Genomic DNA, 15,560 nt, shown 5'->3' with positions numbered 1-15,560 from the left:
GTGTGGCCAGAATTCAGAAGTATCCTCTGATATCCAACTTTCTCCTGTTTTAGGTGATTATCAGGCTGTTTAGCTGAATTGTATTTCCCAGCTGATTTTGCAGCTAGAAGTTTTAATCATTTGACTAAATTCTGGCCTAGAGTGTAAGAATAAAATGTTTTGTGAAATTGCTCTTTGTGCTTTTTAGAGGGAAATTGCTGGCCCTCTACCTCTTCATTCACACTTCAGGCAGGCTAGAGCCTGGACTTGAGGATATTAAGCCATTTTTGTACAGGTTGTCAAGAGCAAACCCTTAGGGCGTGCCATAGAGCAAGATGAAAGGAAACTCGGTGGCTGGACCGTCTTGAGGAGGAGAACCTTTTGAATCACTCTGATGAGATGGATTTGCCATGTATTTTGTTGTTGTTCAGTCACTTAGTCGTGTCTGATCTTTGTGAACCCCATGGACTGCAGCACGCCAGGCCTCCCTCTCCTTTACTATCTCCCAGAGTTTGCTCAGACTCATGTCTGTTGAGCTGGTGATGCCATTCAACCATCTGTCACCCCCTTCTCCTGCTGCCCTCAATCTTTCCCAGCATCAGGGTCTATTCCAATGAGTTGGTTCTTCACATCAGGTGCCCACAGTATTGGAGCTACAGCTTTAGCGCCAGTCCTTCCAATGAATATTCAGGGCTGATTTCCTTTAGGATTGACTGGTTTGATTTCCCTGCTGTCCAAGGGACTCTAAGAATCTTTGCCAGCACCACGGTTTGAAAGCATCAATTCTTTAGTGCTCAGCCTTCTTTATGGTCCAACTCTCACATCTATACATGACTACTGGAAAAACCATAGCTTTGACTAGATGGACATTTGTTAGCAAAGTGATGTCTCTGCTTTTTAACATGCTGTCTATGTTCATCACAGCTTTTCTTCCAAGGAGCAAGCGTCTTTTAATTTCATGGCTATTGTTATTTTGGACACTTTCAAAGCAGTCAAATCAACCTTCCAATTTCTATAACAATGTCTTTGGGATCATGGTAATTCTTGTTAAAGATTGCTTTTCTTTCTGTGAATTTATGCTCACATGGTTTCAAATGAACAACTCCAAAGGTACGAGGATAAGCAAAACACCATCTTCCTCTGAGTTCAATGTGGGGTGGAAGCATTTGTCATGTGCATAAATAATGAATGTAAAAACAACTGAAGCCAGAGATTCAGGTAGAATTTTGTGAGAAGCAAAGGAAGGCCGGGAAAAACTGAGCAGAGAGGGTAAGGACGAGTTAGAAAAATCATTTACTAGCAGAGAAAGAGAATATAACTTCTCATTTCATTCTATGCATTTTTTATTACATAATTTATTTTGTGTCTTGATAATGTGGAGTTGTTTTTATTGTCAAAAACTTTTTTATTGTGAAATGATCTGAGAGTAATAGAAGAATTCAAAGATAGTGCAGAGAATTCCTGTACAAATTCCAGTTTGCCATAATGCTAACCTATGATACTAAGAAATTAACTACAATTAAGTACAATAATATTAACGGAAGTCAAGACGGTCAGATTGCACCAGTTTTTCTTTGAATGCTCTTTCAATTTCTGTCCCAGGCTCCAATCCAGGATCCAGAATTGCATTTAATCTCTAACTTCCAAAATCTTCTGTAGCTAGCTTTAGAACACAGGGCATTCACAGACCATCTCTCCAGTCCATCTGAAGTCAACAAGTTTGGGATGGTAGCCCCGAAGCGCCAGTTCCAGGCCCGAATCAGTCATTAATGAAACACTAGGACTGTCAAGTGGATGGTCGGGGGGCTCAAACCTGAAAGCGTCCAGCTAATGATGGAGAAATATTCTCCAGTGAGATCTGTTATTCATTCATCCATCACCCAGAAAATTTTTCCTGAGCAGCAGCCACACCTGAGACACAGGGCTGCACAGCCCATGAGTCCCATTCATCGCTTGCCAGCAGTTCTAATCCTGTAAAGCTGATCATTAAGTATTTATCGAATGCCTACCATGGGCCCTATGACACGCATTATGAACTTTCCATTAGCCTGTACTCCATGAATATTCCATTACAGGCCTGAAAGGGTTAAGGTGCCGCAATGCCTCCCCGGGGCCTGGGGAGTCCCGCACCACTCAGGGAAGGTTGCAGACGCATTAGGATCCAAGTATGTATTTTCTTTTCCCCTCTGTTTATGTCTCTGTTTTCTGTAAAGTCTCCTAAACTGCAGCCGTATCTCCCAACGTCTCTGACAATGCTATAAATTTCATTAAGAAGATGAAGCCTGTGGGGCAATTAACTCCAAAAGCGGTACAAAGCAATAGCGAGGACATCCTGGCCTGTAGTACTTAGCACTTAGCTCTGAAATTGAGATAAGCCCTATCAACTCGGGGTTGTGTTTAATGTTCACTGCCGCTTCCAGACCACAGCTACAACCCAGCGGTCACCGTGTTAACACTCCCCAATATCTATTACAATTAGTTTTTGATTAAGAGGCCTAACATGGCTTTTGAAGCCTTTTATGTTGTGTCAGATGGCTAGTGATGGAGTGAGATGGCTGGACACCTCCCAGTAACAAAGCATCTTGTAAAAGGTTTCAAGTGAACTATTTTATCATCCTAATGGAAACCAGATGACTCTAACTCCCCCCTTAATTTCAACTATTTACTGAAGAGTCCTTGTTTTGAATTACTTAAAGATTTATTCTTAAACGACTACCTCATGCATCAAGAATCGCTAATAACAGAGCCATTTGGAATTTGGGAAGGCTTTTAAAGATGACGGAGGTGATTTTCACAGAAGGTTTATTTTATTTTTATTATTTCTTTCGATTTTTAAGGGAGCAAATGCCTTTGCCCTTTTCTGGTATTTAATTATTACTTTAATGATGGTTTAGGAGGTCTTTCTCTGAGTTATGCTTTCTCTGCTGGGGCTTCAGTCGACAGTCTTGGTCTATTTTCCAAGAGAGAGGTCACCGGTATTTTGTGAGGAAAAAACAACTTTTTGTAGCTATGTATGATTTAATTCTATGTGAATGGAAGCTATATGTCATTTTTATAAAGGTACATCAAGATCAAACAAAGTAGACTGATTTAAAAGCTTTTATAAGCTATAAAATACACTTATAAATTTAATCAGAATAGTACATAAATAAGATGTAACATGTGAATGTGAAACACACTGGCCTTTTTTGCAGCCTTTTTTTTTTTTTTTTTTTTCTGTCTCAGTAGCCTTGGCTATGTCCCTGCTTTGAACCTCTGTTTTGTGTTATCTGGGGCTTGGATTAAATGCACCCTGAGTTTTTGTTTACCACTAGGAGTCATTGGTTCTGTGCTATCAGATGTGCTGGAAACTATTAACTCCTAGGGTACAAAAACTTCATCAAAGGAAGCAATGTGGTGTATGGGTTCAAGCCTTCTTAGTAGCTTTGTGTCCTTTGGTGTGATAATCAACTCACTGAGAGGCAGATTCCTTCCATGTGAAAATAAGGCCAATGTTATCTATTCCACATGGGCTTCCCAGGCAGCTCAGTGGTCAAGAATCTACCTGCCAGTGCAAGAGTGGTGGTGGTTTAGTTGCTAAGTCGTGTCCAACTCTTGCGACCACATGAACTGTAGCCCGCCAGGTTCCTCTGTCCATGGGATTCTCCAGGCAAGAATACTGGAGTGGGTTGCCATTTCCCTCTCCAGGGGATCTTCCTGACCCAGGGATCGAACCCAGGTCTCCCACATTGCAGGCAGATTCTTTACCAACTGTGCTATGAGGGAAGCCCAAAAGGGGATGCTGTGGCTGCATGGGCTGGGAATGCAAGAAACTTGAATTCAATTCCTAGGTCAGGAAGATCCACTGGAGAAGGGAATGGCCAGCCACTCCAGTATTCTTGCCTGAAGAATCCCATGGACAGAGGGATCTGGAGGGCTATAGTTCATGGGGTTGGACAAGACTTGGCGACTAAACAACAACATTAGATGATGGACATTAACTAAGCTTACTATGGTAATCATTTCATGATGGATGTAAGTCAAATATTATGCTGTGCACTTTAAATATATATAGTGTTATGTGTCAATTATACCTCAATAAAATGGAAAGAAAGCAGAATTAAACAAGAAAAAATGAAATTATTTTCTTATTTTTATTTCCAAGTTTTCATTACTAGTGTACAATTTTTTTTATATTGATCTTGGTGACTGAACAAGAACAATCTATTCTATAGTTACAACTGGTAAATATCAGATATATAGAGTGCCCAGTAAATGGTAGCCTCTTGATAATTTCTATTTCTCTTTTATTCTTTCATGTTCTGTCCTGGTTAGTGGTGTCTGGTACCATGGGAGTGAATTTTGTACCATGATATTTATTGTGTATATCATTATATTATGAACATTTAGTGAGCACTTGCTAAGTTCTGGGTGTCCTACCAGGTCTGGGAGGCCTGAGATTAGAGGCAGAGTCTTTGTTCAGAGATAAACTGGGTGAGAAGGCAGAGAATTTTAATGGAGTCAGACAGAGATGGGCAGAGGAGGGGTGAGTCCTCAGTCCACATTGCATCTGGGGCTTTATCATCTGTAGGGAAGACCCGGGTTTGATCCTGGGTTGGGAAGATCCCTGGAAAAGGGCATGGCTACCCACACCAGTATTCTTGCCTGGAGAATTCCATGGACAGTGGAGCCTGGTGCGTTACAGTCTATGGGCCTGCAAAGAGTTGGACATGACTGAGCGAGTACATTTTCACTTTCACTTGCTTTTCATATATGCTTACATACGTTACATAAGGGAGTCTTTCCAACCATGCCCTGAGCCTAGCTGGGCCGTGTTATCACCTCCACTTTACAGATGAGGAATCTGCAGAGCTGAACTGTCACTGTGTTTAGTAAGATTCCTAAGATTTTTTAAAATGAGACTCGCTATCACGAATGTCATTGCAGTGAACATATGAAAGGTTTACACCTGAAAAAGCTACAATAGATCCATTCACTTGGATTTTACTTGTCAGATTCTCCTTTTTCTAAGTGTTTCTGCCGAGAGGCCCATTTACTTTATTCATTTGGACATGTGCTCAACATTAATGTGCTGTTGGCCAAGTGCATCATCACCAAGCAAGGTGAGGGAGGCTCACAGGCCAGAAAGCACCAGCCTCTGCTTTCAACAAGGAGTTCAAGGTCCTGTGGGGACAGAGCTGTGTACACCCGAGGCCCCCAGAACTGCAGTCCTGAGGTGGGGCTGAGCCAGGGGCTGGCAGAGGGGCTTGAGGGCGCAGAGCAGAGACACCCTGACCACTGGGATGGGCGTTAGGTGCGTCTCTCTGTAAAAGGAGGCACTTGAACCTAGCTGAATTTTACAGGACAAACAAGGAATTGCTCAGGTCGAAAGTACGGGTGATGTGGAGAAGGCTTTAGGTTCCAAGAAGTCAGGAGAGATGAGAGAGTATGAGAACCAAGCCAGCTGTCAAAGGTGAGCAGAAAGCTCGGGGTGGGGATGCGGTCCTGGAGGAGGGCAGAGGGACCAGACCCCCCAGCCCTCCCACACCACACTCAGAAACAAGACCCCACACACCCTCTGCAGCTGATCTCAGCATCAACCCCGCATTTCACTGGTAAACCAGCCCTGTTGTGCCTCACTTTTTTCCTGCTTCCCGTCATGCCCATCCCAGTTTACTGCCTGTGGCTAGTCTGGCCTTGAAGTTCACCTGAGCAGTTGGTTAGAGGCTGTTATTAGTATAACCAACCTTAAATAATTTGATTTTCAGGTTGGGCACGTCACAATATCTCCTGTGGGCTTGATAGTCAAACTACACATTTATTTAAAAATTGGTTTCCTCACATTATATTTGAACGCGGTGCTACTCACTCATCTGTAAACCATTAGGCCACATAAAGAAACGTATCTCATCTGACTTTTATTCACACGGTTCTGAAAGTAAGCTTTAGGTCTGAATAGTCCACTTCTCTACTGAATCGATTGTCCTATTTTGCTGGTTTTTCTTTTTCTGAATATTCCTATAGAGAACTGTGCATTTAAAACAGAGTGCGTACAACAAACTTTAAAGGTACACTCAGACTCTCTCCTTCCTCAGTAAATTTTCAGGAATTTTTGCTTGTTTATTTGTTTTTAATTTAGATGAGCAATTAAACTGGGCTGACATGACCTGCAGTTAAATGCATAGTGTTTGGCTTGAGCTGAGTTTCAATGAGTTGTCAACAGTTAAAAGTCCAGGAACTTAGAGGTGTTACAAAAAAATCTGGCTTCTTAAAAAAAAAATCCTAAAATGTGATGCCCTGGGCTTACAGGGGGTGCTTCTGAAAGGCTCAGGTCAATTACTCTGTTTCCCACTGGCCGAGGGTGGGCTGGGGTGGGGGTTTGGGGGTGAGAGTGGGAGGGGACCTCGCTTATCAAGTTTCCTTGCCTGGTGCCCTGGGCTTTTGCCTTTTGTAACCACAGATCTGACTTTAAATCTTCCCAGTAGAAAAATTGGGAGGAAACTGATGTCCACACAAAAACCTGCTCACGAATGTTTTATAGCAGTTTTGTTCATGATTGCCCAAGTTTGGAAGTGATCAAGTTATCCTTAAACAGGTAAGTGTGTTAGTCGCTTTTTTTAGAGTATGTCCTTAAACAGGTAAGTGTGCCTGACTCTTTGCAACCCCATGGACTGTAGCCCACCAGGCTCTTCTGACCATGGAATTCTCCAGGCAAGAATACTGGAGTGGGTTGCCATTCCCTTCTCCAGGAGATCCTCCTGACCCAGGGACTGAACCCAGGTGTCTTGCCCTGCAGGCAGATTCTTTACCATCTGAGCCACCAGGGAAGTCCATAAGCAGGTAAATGGACAAATAAACTGTGGTACATCCAGACAATGGAATAGCATTCAGCACTAAAAAGTAATGAGCTATCAAATCATAGAAAGACAGACAGGAAACTTAAGTACATATTACTAAGTGAAAGAAGCCAATCTGAAAAGGCTGCATATTCTCACTGTACGATTCTAACTATATGACATTCTGGAGAAGGCAAAAGTATAGAAACAAGGAAAACATCAGTGGCTACCAGGGGCTGGGGGGTGGGGGAGGAATGAATAGGAGGAGCACAGAGAATTTTAGGGTATGAAAATACTCTGCGCATTACGATAATGAGTGATACATGTCATTACGCATGCGTGCTAAGTCACTTCAGTTGTCTGACTTTGTGTGACCCTATGGACTGTAGCCTGGCAGGCTTCTTTGTCCATGGGATTGTCCAGGCAAGAATACTGGAGTGGGTTGACATGCCCTCCTCCAGGGGATCTTCCTGACTGAGGAACTGAACTCACGTCTCTTACGTCTTCTGCATTGGCAGGCGGATTCTTTACCACCAGCACGACCTGGGAAGCCCACGTATCATTAAACATTTGCCCAAACCTAGAGAAAGTGCAGCACCGAGAATGAGCCCTGATCATGCTGGGTCAGTGTAGGTCCATCAGTTCCAGCAGACGCCCCACCCTAGTGGAGGATGTGGACCATGGCGGAGGCTCTGCATGTGTGCAGTGCAGAAGAGATGTGGGAGCCTCTATGCCCTCCTCTCAACTTTGCTATGAACCTATCACTGCTCTAAAAAATAGTCTTTAAACAACAACAGAAAATGGGGGTGAATGCCGATCAGCACGTGTGAAAATTAACCCTCTCAGCTCACAAGTTTCACTATAACAGAAGGTCAAAATAACAAAATGAGGGAGCTAATACTTTTGGACTTGATAGGTTAGTAGAAAAACACATTTCTTGAGCAGTTTTACACACTGCTAGGAAAGGAAAACAAAGATATAGGCTGTGTTCTGTCAAGTATCACTTTTCAAATAGTTAGTCACTGAGAAGATTTTCTTCCATGATCCCACTTACTTCCTATTATTTCCATCTCAAAACGGAGTAGGTGAGAAATGTAAAAATGAAACAGTAATTTTTCCCTCTCCAGCAAACCAGAAATCAGCACGGTGTTCTCATCCACTTCTGGGGAATTTCCTTGGTACCTACTCTCCTGAACTTGGTTGAAAGTGCTAAGTTTTTCTTGTGTTAATTATTAATGTGACCTGTTTATGTACCAGTTATCCAGCTAACCATTAATATGTGTTTACTCATTGATGACCTTTGCAATTCCGTACCTCTCTCCTGGTTGTAAATGTCAACCTTTTTTTCCCCCCATATGCACAACGTTTTCGTCATATCTTCTGGCTGCCTGAAACAGTTCCTTCATAGAGTAAAATAATATCAGGTGACACAGATATAATCTTTATGTCTACGAAACTAAGACAAGCGCTATTGTTTTAAGAGGATTAAGACCGAGAACTTTCAATTTTGAAATGAGCGAGAGATATACACAAATGTCAAAGGCAAGGCTCCCTGAGAGGGAGACAAAAATGCGAACAGAGAAAAAATTTGTGTTCTGTGCCTGGGTAGAGGGGGAAGCACGGACCGGCTCTGGGGAGGGGAACCCAATTTTCCTTTTGTAAAATGTCAGTGTTAAGCACTTGTACATTGGAGCAATCCTGCAGGATTTATTTCTAGTTAGCCAGTCAGTCTACATTAACCCCCAAACTAGCAAGACAGTACCATTCAGCTCAGTTGTAATGGCTAAAGCTGAGATTAAGCAATGCAGCTGGGTTAGGACTGCAACTGGTGACCTTAATTTTACCCATCATTGGAGCCTGTGTATATTTGACTCATCTTAATTGCATTTACCTAATTTAAACAGACAATAGCAACCCAAGACATTTTTCACCCCCAAATAATAAAAAAAAAAAAATGAAGAAGAGCCATTTCTTAGAGATAAAGCATAGGACCATCTTGCTGTAGTCTTTGTCCAGATGACAAAAACAGCCATTTCCCCCCCTTTCGTCCATCAACATAGCAGCACAGGGAAAGACCCATTGAAATATTATTATCTATACATACTACCAACTTAAAGTCTCACGGTGCTTCCATATTGAAATATTTAAAAATATTAATATCATCTCGGCCATAAATAACCATTATGGCATTCATAGAGATTAAAGTGTTGAGATATGCCCTAGGTGTACATTCACATTTTCTCATTCATTGAGTCCTAACTCCAGTAAAATGAGTGTTTTTAGATACGGCCCTGAACACTTGCTGTGACTGTCACTTCGTGTTGAATTTATCATATAGAATTCAAGGCGGAAGATAGGGGGGCAATCTGTCACAAGCGATTGTATTTGTAATCGGTGAGGGTAGGGCTGGGGGCTGGGGAGAAGATAAGCCTTCGAGAGCCTTGGGCCACTCCTTCGGCTCAGTGGCTGCCACGCTGAGGGGATTGGCGTGGACCATGTGACGCCTTTCCTCTCAGCCTGGCTCTGTGTTGACGGTGATGCAGTACTTTATACTCATAAATGCCGCTCAGGTTTTCTCTGTTAAAGGATAACTCAGCTTGTCTTTCCCAGTGAGTGTGGTAATAAATAGATATATGGGTGAGACATGGGGTGTTCTGACTCAGTGAGATACTCTAGAGTCTTGGAATAGACGAGTGGGTTCAATCATGGTGCCAGCAACAGAACACAGACTTTCCAAGGAAACACAGGGTCCGGAGTTTTATGCTAAGTTTCCAGTGGCATGAGATGAGAAGCAATTTAAAGTCAAGGTTTAGTATCCCAATTTCATGTCAGTTCTGTGCTTCTAAGGAGGAAATGTGGTAAAAAACCCACATCATTTTATTCGAAAATGGGACGTCTATTGGGAAATTTGAAATTATAGGTAAGCAGAACAGCCGCGTTGATTCTTGATCTCATTGAATGTACCTTTTACTGTGGGAACCAAGCAGAGAATTTTCCCAAGACTGCTCTTCACGGCTGTACTTTTTTCCCTTGTGATGTGCAAAGCAGGCATCCAAACTCTGGAGTTTGGAAGTCAAGTACTCTTCATCGCCTGCAGATCTATCTCCGGGTATGGAAATCAAAGGCTCTGAACAGTGCCAATCAGAGTCCCGTATTTACATTTCCTCTCTGTGTAACGTGGTCAGTAGGCTTAATTGACACATGGAAAACGTTCCTTTACACACCCTGTTCAAGGCAGCTCTGGAAATTTGGGTTTACGGAATGTGCCGGCAGCCCTGAGCTGTCTTGGCTTCTCCTCTGCTGGCTTGGTCCACGGCCCAGAATGATGCAAGTTATGCATTGCTCAAAACGCTCAGATGAACTGCTGGAGCAGTGTCAGGAGTGTACTCAGGCTGAGGAACCTCTCCTGGGGGCAGGACGGGGGTGTGAGGGGGCTCCGAGATCACTTCCCACTGTGAAGCAGAGGTGTGTGATGACTGGGGCCATTAACTTCTGTAGGAAACCCGCCCTCTTTCCCACCCTGCAATCTCCTATGGGGCCTCTGCCCTGGGGCCCCAGGAGACACTGGGAATATCCCATTTGTAGCCCTTACCACATTGCACTGAAACATGCCTCAAGTGTCTCTTCTCAGCCAGACCTCCGGTGCTGAGGATTCCTCATCACCCAGCGCAGTGAGTGACATACAGAGGTCCTCAGGAAGAGCAGCCAAGGCAGTTGGACTGAACAAGACTGACCACTGGGATAATGACAATGGTAACAGTAACGATAGCAATAATTTCTAATTATTGGACAGCTATCCAATGAGTCTAACTACCCAACTAGGCGATTTCTCTCTCTTGATTTTACAGATGAGCGGATGACTTGGCAAGGTCAAGTCATATCACAGAGAAGTTAGGAAACAGAATAAAAGGAGGAAGAAGTGGAATTCCAGGCATCGGTGCTTAACTCCACACTCTGAGCATAGGCGCTTCTGCTGCTTCTGAATTAAGACTGTATTTCCATCATCGCTGTCGAACTCAGCAGGAGTCGCAGAGCTGGTGATGTTTAGAGAGAGGCTATTCAATGGGAAAGAAGCAGGTCTGCTCCCAGGCCGCCTTTCGGGACTCAGAGGGTTGGACAGGCTCGGTTTCAGGTGTGCCATTATTTGGCCCGTGCAGCATTTCTTTCTTAACATTCAACAATAAATCAGTGGCCTCTTTTAATATTTCTACCTGAATTGGTCTCCTGGCTTCACCACATCCTGGCTGTGTGATCTGGAAGAAGTTGCTTAACTTCTCTGTGCCTCTTCCTTTGTGTGGGGAAGTATCGGGTTGTCTTGGGGAGCAGCTGCTCTTACACTTGTGAAGGCCCTAGCACAGCGCCTGGCACAGTCTGAGTGGTCAGCAGACAACAGATGCTGTAATTTGTTGTTTTGCTCCATCCCCATCTCCTCCAGTTACTGTGTCCCGGTGGGCATGAGCTTTTCTGCTTCTGTGAGTCTGCTGCCCATGGGGGCATCAGTGCAGGGATGGGTTGTGGGACGTTAGCTGAGCCCAGTGACTAGGTCTAGGACCTGGTTATTTAGACATGCCTTAAAGCCATTTTCTCTGTGGTCCAGTCACTTCCCTAGGGGGAGGGGAGCACTTCCCAGGTGGCTCTGTGGGTAGAGAGTCTGCCTGCAATGCAGGAAGCGTGGGTTCAATCCCTGGGTTGGGAAGATCCCCTGGAGGAGGGCATGGCAACCCACTCCAGTATTTTTGCCTGGAGAATCCCATGGACGGAGGAGCCTGACTGGCCACAGCCCATGGGGTTGCAAAGAGCTGGACACGACTGAAGCGACTGAGCACCCACGCACGCACATCCCTGGGGGTCGAAGTGGGTGGGAGCCAAGGCTTTCTGGAAGCTGGTCTTCTGGCCCTCATCCTCTCCCCATCCATCAAAATCCACCGCCCTCCCCTGTCTCTTTGCTCTCAAAGACCCGAGTCTCTCTCCTCCTCCTGGCTGGCATGCTCTCTTCCCAGAACGTGGGGCTTTGGGGAAACAAAAGCCAGGTGTCTCAGCTTTGGCCTCAACACAAACCTCCCCTGAGTCAGGGGCACGGAAAGGCCTGGCTTCCTTTCTAGAGCAGAGAGCTGGCAAACGCGGAGACAAAAACACAAATTAATATATCAGTAAATTATCCTGCCACGCTGACATACGCTCTAATCAGGAAGGCAGTGAAAACACAGGGAGGACGCCAGAAAGGAATCTGGCGGAGGAGGGAGGCACCAAGACCAGAGCTAGAGGGGGAGCAGAACCTTGGAACACTTCAAGGTCTGAACTTTTCCCCGGATAGTTCACTGGGTGTGCAGGGAGCACCAGTTAACTGCTGCTAGGGGGTGACAGGGGGAGATGGGAATGGAAGGAAAAGGAGGATGGAGGAAACTAAGAAGGAAAAGGAGGCAGGGGCAGGAAAAACGGGTAATCACAGGTAAGCGAGAGGCAAACATTGAGAGCTTACCTCATGCCAGGCACTGCATGTGCTGTGATTCAACACCTTTGAAAGTGCAAGTCACTCAGTCATGTCCGATTCTTTGTGACCCCATAGACCGTAGCCCGCCAGGCTCCTCTGTCCATAGGATTCTCCAGGCAAGAATACTGGACTATGTTGCCATTTCCTTTTCCAGGGGATCTTCCCATCCCAGGGATTGAACCCGGGTCTCCCAGACTGCAGGCAGATTCTTTACCATCTGAGCCACCAGGATGTCCTGTGATTATCACAACCACTTTCTGCAATGGATGCTTCCTATTATTCCCCTTTTCCCCCAAAAGTTTTCTTTTTTTTGATGTGGACTATTTTTAGTTGATAGTTTGTGATACTATTGCTTCTGTTTCATATTTTTGGTTTTTTGGTCACAAGGCATGTGGGTTCCTAGCACCCCAACCAGGGATTGAACCCACATTTTCTGCATTGGGAGGTGAAGTTTTAGCCACTGGACAGCCAGGGAAGTCCCCTATCCCCATTTTAAAGGTGAGAAAACTGAGGAGGTCAAGGCTGAGTGGACATCTCCAGTGTCTACATCTAATAAAGTGATGGAACTAGGCTTTCTGCCCCCAAATTCGAGGCTGCACTTAACCAGTTTCCTGTCTGGCTCCCCACTAACAAGTCCATGTTCTAATAAAAAAGCAGAAGTGGAAATTAACTTATTCTCATCTGGGGAGTTTGCTGATGGTATGTGGAGAATGAGCTAATCTCTGTTACAACAAGGAGAAATTAAGAATGTAAAAGAGAAGGAAGGTCTACTCCCAGGACTTCAGTATGAACAAAAGCTTTCAAAATGAAGACAGAAAGTCTTCACATCCTACAGCTGATGAAGAGACTGCCCAAGCACTACCCCATCGGCTCTACTCAACCCTGTAAGATAGATCTGACCCCAATTGTTAGTGCCATTTTTATAGATGGAAACTGGGGCTCAGAGAAATTAGATGATGGGGCAAAAGAGTGAGCAAGAGGCAGAGGTCAAGAACGAACACAGATCTAACAGTAATTGGACGTCAGATGGTGTCTGTCAAGGTGACCCAGAGCCTCATGCTCAGGGGGTGACCAGAGGAGGGGTGTAAAACAATATCCCTTGACCCTGTGCAGGTTGGTGGACTCCCTCAGGAAAGATACATGTTGAAGTCCAGTGGTGAGGGCTGACTCACACAGCAGTGGGGATGTTTAGGTGGGTCCCAGCTCCCAGGGGGAGCAGTGGTAAAAAAATCCCTCTGCCAATGCAGGAGATACAAGAGATGAGGGTTCCATCCCTGGGTGGGGAAGATCCCCTGGAGGAGAAAATGGCACCCACTCTAGTATTCTTGCCTGGAAAATTCCATAGACGGAGGAGACTGGCGGGCTACAGTTCGTGGGGTCTGGAAGAGCCGGATACAACTGAGTGACTGAGCGTGAGCATGCAGCTGACTCGTTGGACTTGAGCGAAAGCAGAAAAAAACAGTGCAAAACTCTGCGATGAAGAGGAAATGCAGGTGGGGCTCCAACGTGGGGACTGAATGTAGACTGCTTGGCAAGCCATATGGAGAGGAAAAAGGTGGGAAAAGAAAGTCGGAAGTGAGAGGGGAGTGATGGTGTGGATGAGCTGGAAGTTGTCCTCAGAAACTAGAAGTGTTGCCTGGAATTTGTATACAACAGACTGCTGTGCAAAGGGAATGGAAGCGTGGGGGCCAGAGAGGAAACATCTGTGTGAAGGACCATGTGGGATAAGTTCAGAGCCACGACTAGACCAGAAGATTCAGGCAGATTGATGGACATCGTTAGGAAGAGAAAAGAAAATAACATTTATAATCTCCAGCCAAAACAAAAGGAAAAAAAAGGGGGAATAGGAAAAGGAAGAGTGAGTAAAATGATGCTCTTTTGAGTGGTCCCTGGAGTCACAGCAGAAACGTTGTGGTGTTAACGATGAGACCAGCATTTCCTGAGGATGCCTAATAGCAGCCCTTCCTCTTTTCCTTGTTTTTAAGGACTATCTTCAATACCTTGTGGAACACTCCCCCTCATTGGTGATATTAAGCTGGACACTTTTGGCCCATAAATTTATCCTCCCCAGTTATAGTGCATATTGAGTTTTGGATGCTGGCTGATAATTCTTCCCATTCTTGCCGCTTTCACTATGCCCACCTCTGGGCAACCTCTCTTAAGGCGTGAGCTGGGAATCCAGGCTTGTTAGAATCTTCCCTGTGGAAGGATGATAGGATTCTGAGTGTTGGCTTTAGAGACTCTTCCAGGAGTGAATACAGGAGCTTGGCGCCCTGATGGTCTCACAGCCGGGATAACTGCCTTTGGGATTTTTCTTTCTTACTTCCTTGGTTCTTAGCTTCCATTCAGAAACAGCAGAATTTTCCAGCTAATTGACCTCCAAATAGTTGGAGCATGATTGTGTTATTGCTACTAATATTGGCATTGCATAAAAGCAACAGAATCAGACTGCAGATTATACATTGCAGAGGCCCTTTAAAGAAACAGTTAATCCAGAGATTAGGCTGCATCTTTTGAGAACTTTTTCAAATTTTTAGCATGCACACATGCTCATCTGATGTTTGTAACAGTGGCAAGCATATTGTTTGTCAAATGATAGTCAATCGTAGTATGAGAAATACATGACAACCTACTGGTGAGGTTAAAGAGGCCAGGAATTCAGCCATGATCAAACGCATTCCTCTTCTTTCTACAGCTCCACGAGGCAAGAGTGTAAACTCACTTGTGGAATGTATACTGTTTTCTGAAAATGAATTTGATGGAAACATCTCACTGGGATGTTTCTATGTCTTTCATTTTATGCATTTTTTAATAATAAACTACAGATTCAGAATTGATACAGTGCAGAAATTATCGGCCTCTTGCAGTGAAGTTAGCTTCTGTCATTGAATACATCCTTATCGCTAGTACCAAGTGGTTATATATAATTGAGATCTCTCTTAAGTATGTCTAAGAAGGGGCACTTCATGATTCAAACAGATATATTCAAGGAAAATAAAAGTTAACACTAAAATGGTTTCCAGGTGCAGGGAAATAACAGGGTCACTTTGTGCAACATTTTAAATAGTTTGTTTCATACTAAGCATTACTTTATCCCCTCCTTCCCATTTTATTATGAAAAAATTATTTTGAAGAATAAAATTTTCTATGAAAAATTTTGACCATCGAAGTTGGAAGAACTAGTAAATGCCCATCTACTCACATCTAGAGTCCACAGTGAGCATGATATTTTCTTGTTTCATCCTCTGTCTTGCTATCCATCCATCCCTCTATCC

General features: G+C 44.2%; 1 long non-coding RNA gene across 1 annotated transcript; it reads left to right on the top strand.

Annotated features, from left to right (window-relative positions):
• The first annotated feature begins 9,058 nt into the window (after positions 1-9,058).
• LOC147349791 (uncharacterized) lies at positions 9,059-11,010 on the top strand. Its single transcript, XR_015150204.1, has 2 exons — positions 9,059-10,547; positions 10,643-11,010. It is a non-coding gene; the product is annotated as an uncharacterized LOC147349791 (long non-coding RNA).
• The last annotated feature ends 4,550 nt before the right edge of the window (positions 11,011-15,560 follow it).

This window comes from Bos grunniens, chromosome 21 (assembly GCF_055505025.1).
Source record: "Bos grunniens cultivar Pamir isolate PY7600 chromosome 21, Bosgru_T2T1.0, whole genome shotgun sequence".
Taxonomy (NCBI): Eukaryota; Metazoa; Chordata; class Mammalia; order Artiodactyla; family Bovidae; genus Bos; species Bos grunniens.
Note: the sequence above shows the minus strand (reverse complement) of the source record. Positions and strands in the feature narration are given on the sequence as shown.